This window comes from Apaloderma vittatum, unplaced genomic scaffold, assembly GCF_000703405.1.
Source record: "Apaloderma vittatum isolate BGI_N311 unplaced genomic scaffold, ASM70340v1 scaffold12824, whole genome shotgun sequence".
Taxonomy (NCBI): Eukaryota; Metazoa; Chordata; class Aves; order Trogoniformes; family Trogonidae; genus Apaloderma; species Apaloderma vittatum.
In genome coordinates, this window is record NW_009712203.1 from 2,952 (window position 1) to 9,788 (window position 6,837).

Genomic DNA, 6,837 nt, shown 5'->3' on the forward strand with positions numbered 1-6,837 from the left:
ATATTTTCAGTAACTGAAAGAGTTTCAGAAATGATGTGGGAATTTTTGCAGTGTAAATCTAATAGACTAGCCTGCTTTTTTTAAGTTTGTTTTTCCAAACAAGTCTCAGCTTCATAACTGGAATGTCCAAAATTCACAGGTGTTTTTCAGGTCTTTGTAGCTTCAGCTACCGCAACAAAAAAAAAGACAAAATCACTTTAAAATATTTTAAAATCATTTTATTTCTCTATATAATTTACAACAATTTGTGTAATCAATACATAGAGGGTCAAAAATAGAACTCCATTTTTGCTTATGGACTGGTTTGGGCTTTTGTTATCAAAAACTAAATCAGACTGCCAGCAGGGGATGCGAGTGCATCATTCTTTATTTTTGTAATATAAAAATGCCCACCTGTTGCTAGTGCCCTGACAGTTTTTCACAAGTGCTGTTGACTGCGGTCTGAAATTGAGGTTAGCTGCATTAAAAAACCAACACTGAGCAGTTGAGGCTTTTCGATAAAGTGAATGTCAAGCATAAGAGGAAGGACATAAAGCAGGAGCTTGGGTAAGTGCTGATGTGCATTTCTGATTCTTCCCTTTCGTTTTTTTTTGTTGTTTGGGTTTTTTTTGGTCTGCCCTGGCTAACATAACATTACCAAAATTACCCAGTACTGCAGTGCACGTCAGTAAATGATTGCCACTGAATTGGTGGCGAACCAATTTCGTGTCCAGTTGTAACTAGCAGCAAATTGCTGCTTTCCCCATTCCAGAAATAGAAATGATTTCCAACAGAATCTGCATGGAGAAGAGTTTGAAAATCAGTTATGATTGTGTTTCTGAAGTGATATTTAACATGTCTGGCTTTGTAAAACGTGCTCTGAGCTCATTCAGCTGTATCCACTGATGACGTGTGTATGGTTTGTTGAGCAGACAAAACCTACGATAAGGGAAGAACTACTGAAATGAAACTATCAAAAACACAGCAAACCACTGACAGGCAGAAAGCTATTAATTTTAACATATTTGTTCGTAGGGGAGAATAGGATCTTTCTGGGGAAAGAATTGTTAGCTGTATCTAATTAAAACTATCAAGGTTTTTTTTATTAGCTGTTTAACAGCCTTTCATGTACGATTAAAATGTGATCAATCTCTCCACACATACAACATGGGAAGACATTCAGCATATTCTCTGGCAATGACTGAGACCAGATTCAGCTTTCTGGATACTGAAAATGAAACAAAACCTGCAAGAGGAAGTGGATAAAGGGGACTGATAGGGCAGAAAAGCAAAAATTCCTCCTGGAGAAAGATACTAGCTTCTGAAAGCCTTGCAACAACTCCTTTACATTACACAACCTCCAAGCCTTTACAGATGACTTCTAGATCATAGAATCATAGGATGCGTTCGGTTGGAAGGATCCTCTAAAGGTCATCTAGTCCAACCCCCCTGCAGTGAGCAGGGACATCTTTAACTAGATCAGGTTGTTCAGAGTCCTGTCAAGCCTCACCTTCAATGTCAATTCTTGGGTTTTTTTCTTTGTTACTGTGCCAGTATCAGTGCCAATAATGCATGAAGATTCTGCTATTGCTAATTAAGGGTAGATCAAATGAAAGTCTAGTCTTTTAAAAGGTTTTTGTCTCCTAGTATTTATCGTCTTAACTGTTATTTAGCTTTTGCAGTGGTTGCAGTTATTTTACTATGAAGATAGGAGCTGTAATACTTGGTTGAAGCCTAAATAATCTTTGGAGCTTCATCTTATAATCTGAAGCAGTAGTTCGGTGAAGATAATTTCCATGCTCGGCTTCTTTGGTTGTTTTGCTTCTACTCCCACACTGTCTTTTACTTTGTGCTGGGACAAACATTTATATAGCTGTGTTGGGGACTCAGCTGGGGAACTGGAACTGCCTGAAAACTAAGCCAAAAAAAAAAAAATTTGGCTGTCTTCAACCAGATCATTTGTCATGTCTGGTTCACTGCAAGGCCACAGAAGAGGCTGTTCCAATACAGGGATGTGGATAAGAAAGCAAGTGTAGAAATTAGTCCTGCTTCTTAAATAAACAAGCTTATACTTATTTATTATTTTTATTGTGTTGCAGTCTCTGACCAGAGTCACAAAGAATTGCAATAGTCATGAAGTAGCTATGAAATTAAATGTTGAAAATGCCTGTACCTGTACTTACATTATGTGAATACAATACCATGAATGCCTCAATCCTTGTCAAAGGTGCATTTTAACAGTTAAATATTTTGCAAGACACATTTTGCATATTTGCAATTTAAGCCGAAACAGTGATTTCTGCACTGGAATTGTTTATATTTCCCTGTTGTGGACTCTCCGCTTAGTTTCTAAAGTCAAGGTTAGACACTGTATGGGTACATACAGCGCTGTGCACGTTGCCGAGATGTAGTGACATTGTTAGAGTGCTGCCTTATCCCCTCATTTCTGTCACTCACATGTATCTCAAAACTTTATAGCCATAGCCAATTTGCACTGACAGGCACTTGACGGTGCTAATGTGGAAAGGCAAATTCATATCTGGTCATGCATTTGTTTAATCACCCACAGAGACAGAGCCTTACATCTGCAGTGAACTTCAAACAACCTTTTTTCTTCCTTAGCAGAGCTCTTGTCGGCTCATGACAGTTTCAGGAGTCTGCAGATCCAGAACTCCTCGCAAGACTGTCACTCAGACTATAAGAACTTTAGAGTGAGTGAGTCTTTGTGTGTCTATGAAGACCATTAAGATAGAAATAGGAGGCCTATAAAATCGTAGAATCATTAAGGTTGGAAAAGACCTGTAATGTCATCAGGTCCAACTGTCAACCCAATGCTATTGTGACCACTAAACTGGGTCCCAAAGTGCCACGTCTACGCATTTTTTGAACGCTTCCGGGGATGGTGACTCCAGCACTTCCCTGGGCAGCCTGTTCCGGTGCTTCACGCTCTTTCAGTAAAGAAATTTTTCCTAATGTCTAATCTAAACCTCCCCTGGCACAACACTAAGGCTATTTCCCCTTGTCTTATCACTTGCCACTAGGGAGAAGAGACCAACATCCACCTCACTACAACCTCCTTTCAGGTAGTTGTAGAGAGCGATGAGGTCTTCTCTCAGCCTCCTCCAGGCTGAACAACCCAAGTTCCCTCAGCTGCTCCTCATAAGACGCATTTCTCTAGACCCCTCACCAGCTTCATTGCTTTTCTCTGGACCTGCTCCAGCACCTCGATGTATTATACTGCCGCACCCAAAACTGAACACAGAACTCACGCTGTGTTCTCACCAGTGCCGAGTACAGGGACACAATCACTTCCCTAAAATGCTGGGTTGTTTTGTCATTGCTGTTGAGCATTACCGTTACAGAGCTGCATGCTTACAAGAGAACCTTAATCGCAGAAACTAGAACCGAAATAGTGACCTGCAGTTTTCCCTAGCTTCTGTGCAACTCTGCTCAACACTAACCTGTCTGTGAGTTTCAAGCTGGAATATGTGGTTGGTTTCTTTCCTTCTGCAAGTTTTCCGCCAAACCTGTGAAGTGTTACTCTTCCTAAGGTTTGCTGTGTCCCATAAACAGCTGTAAGATCACTTGACTCACTGCCTTCCAGTACCGTTCCCCTGCTTTCTGCTTCTGGCTGGAAGGATTGAAGGAACTGTCAGTGCACTGTCTCAAATGTAATCAGTAACAAAAGCTGCCAGAGAAGGCATTTCAGGGAGTCTGAAATTCACCAAAGCATATTTGAGTTATTTGTACTGTAGGTAATGTTTTATTCATTTAGTACTGGCAAAAGGAGATTTTTCAGCTGCTCCTTTTTTATCAGAATAACTGCACACTAGATGAATTACTATTGCATGATTTAAAGTCAGTAAGATTAACTTTGCTTGAAACATTTCCTAAACTACTGCCCAAAGAAGCCAAACAAGAATGCTGCTGTTGGACCAGTGCTTCACACTGCTCAGCTAATCCAGGTAGAAGTCTCTGCGGTACAGTTGGTCTTGCCTGTGGGCTACATGATGCAAAATTGCACATCACTGTAGAGCTCTATGATATGTATTTCAAGTGACAATTATCTGCCTTTCTTGCTGAGAGGTCTTAATGTCAGTCATGCTATTTGCTATGCAGAAGAGGCCCTAAGTAGGGTAGCTTTCAAACCTATGGTCTTGTCATCACCATGTGAAATCTAATAATTTTCCAAGCTTGCTGGTACATGATATCCCCGTGACTGTGCACACGGTTCCATTACTGTAAGATACTGCTTCAATTCTTTAAGGAGATTTTTCTTCTAAACGCGTTGACAGATGTGGTCCATGGCTATTCAATATGCTTTCCAGGATAATAACCATTAGAAATGTGGTCATTGACTACATTAAATCTTACTAAGTATATTTAATATGTTCCATTATCAAGTTCGTATTGGCCAGTGTATGTAACAATTTCAAATAGCAAAATTCTTGGAGAAGGAATGTACCAGCAGCTGGCAGTGATCTCACAAGGCTGTCTTGAGTCCCAGGTCCTGTAGTGTTCAGCTTTTGTTTTCAGCACTGGTGCTTTTAGGCACTATGTCTTTGCACATGGGAGTTTTCTGTGTGATTTTTAATTGCTAGTTCGGTCTCTCTCTTTTAAGTCTTAAAAGTTTTTTGCCCTCTCATATGTGTTTATTTTTATAGTAGCTTACAGAAAAAGAAGGAAGTAATGTATCTGTAATGGACAATGTCAAAGGAAAAACTGAAACTTTCAAAAACTCTTATTAGAACTAATTCCAATTTAAAGAAAATAGATTGTTTTTTAAAATGGTTGGAAATCAAGTATTCTGGTTCACGAGTGAAAAAAGGTATTTTAAGGATATGCATGCGTTTTGAAATCAAAGTGCTTCGAGGTAAGCTGTTATGTGATACAGAATTAGCTAAATTATATTTATGTTGGACAGATTATAATAAAACTTTCTACAAGATATTTTGCTCTTCCCAGCAAAAGACTTTCCTCCAGATTTAACTATTTGGGATTGTATCACAACAGATGTAAGTGGGTAAAACTAGATAATTCAGGAAGCTGTTCTCTTTGATGCACATCTGCCACATGTTCAGTAGGCTTGACTTTCCTAAAAGTAGCTTGTTAGTATAGGGATTTATATATTGCTGGATATTAATCTCCTCTGTAAGAACTCTAGATCAAGCATGTACCAATATAAATAATTTTCTACAATGGCACAGTTTTCCTGAATGAATTGAACTAAGCACTACAGTGTAAATCACAAAAGGACAACTTACCATCTTGTTCATTGTCATTACTCCCACAAATCATGCTGTTCATCACACGCAGGACTAAACATGCTCCAGATTTGCAAAGAGAAGACCCAAGAGCTGGAGCCCTTTGAAATTTCTTCCTAATCTGTACCTCAAAGGCTGTATCACCTCTGTTAGGTCAATTCTTCCTTTAGTTTGGTTTGTGACTCCAGTTTTTGTTACCCTTTCAATAGCTTTTTTAAATAATATTCCATTGCTTTCTTCCTTGCATCTTTTCCTACTTGGGAGGGATCCTTTATAAACACCCATAAAGCTCCTTTACCTTCATCACTCAGATTCCTCCGTAAAACTCTCGTTGCTCTAATGGCTTATAAGAAGTGCCAGTGACTTGCTGCCAACGTGCTGTGACTGGCAGGCAGCATGTCAAGAAAGTATTCTTCAGTAATTAGTGCCTGCCTCACTGCTTGTTTGAGCACATCTGTAGCTTCTTGCCTTATGCTTGGATTGTAAACTGCTAGGAGGAAGCACCTTCTTGTAGTTCTATGGATGTGCAGTATCTAGGAAAAGAGAGTGCTAAACTAGGGAACTAAACCTCGCCACACACACACTGTGTTGTAATTAAAGTAGGGGGTAATAACAATCAAGAAGCTCAAGATCTGCCTAACATGCATGCTATTGTTTAAAAATATTGGAGTTGCTATACAGTTTTAGTTGTGATGGATTTTATTTGGGATAAATAAGTAAAGCAGAGAATGTGAATTTAACCAAAAGATCTTTTATTGAATGGCATTTTTTATTTTCAGTGATATGAAAAAAACATTAACAAAGCTGGAAATCAGAATTTTGGAAATTTTGAATTTGCTTCTGTAACAAAATAGTGTTGTCTCACTGAAACTGGCACTTAATAAAGCACTTTTTGCATTGTTGAAGCCAGTAGGCAGCTGAATCTTGGTTGGGATAGCGTGCTTTCCTCTATGTCTATGTCTGAAAATACTGTGTATCTCTAAGGCTGAATAAATTCAGTATGCAGATATGTTTCCTTGGAAACAACTCGTAATTTTAAAGCACATGCAGCAGTGCAGCCCTTATGTAATTTTTTAATGTGAAAGACCTGGCTCTCGTGAGCCTTATTAAATAGATCAGCCTGAGTTGTCAGGAAAAAGGAATTTGCTTTGATTACAAACGCAGCTTTTCAAGTGCTCTTAGATACTGAGATACTCCTGAGTGGAGCTGATACTACTGCTATTTTGCCAAGTTGCATTGCCCATTGGGTGAAACAGTTCGTACACTTTCTTTCTGAAGGGTATGAATAGTCAGGACATCCTGCCTGTTGTAACAACTACCGTCTTTATTGCTGCTACAGTGCCACAATTTAGAAAAGGTTATCTTGCTCTTCCTTTTTAAGATGCCACATTCCAGGGAACAGAAGCCCTGGTTTGAGTTTAAATAAAGGAAAATTCTCTATTCAGATCCTTCTCAGGGCACTATTTCAGCTATGTCCTCGTTTGTATTGCAATACCATGAATCATACTCGCAGATCTATATTTTAGACTCATAAAAACTTAAAGTATCTCTATTTCAAAGCAGTCTCCAGGATGGACTGTAAAAGCAAGTGGTT

At 39.0% G+C, this 6,837-nt stretch overlaps 1 protein-coding gene across 1 annotated transcript in view; it reads left to right on the forward strand.

Moving 5' to 3' along the window:
- Positions 1–6,837, forward strand: part of LOC104272807 (peroxisomal acyl-coenzyme A oxidase 3-like) — a gene marked incomplete at both ends in the record, with an annotated part of 14,820 nt that overhangs the window by 2,362 nt on the left and 5,621 nt on the right. The window lies entirely within an intron of this gene.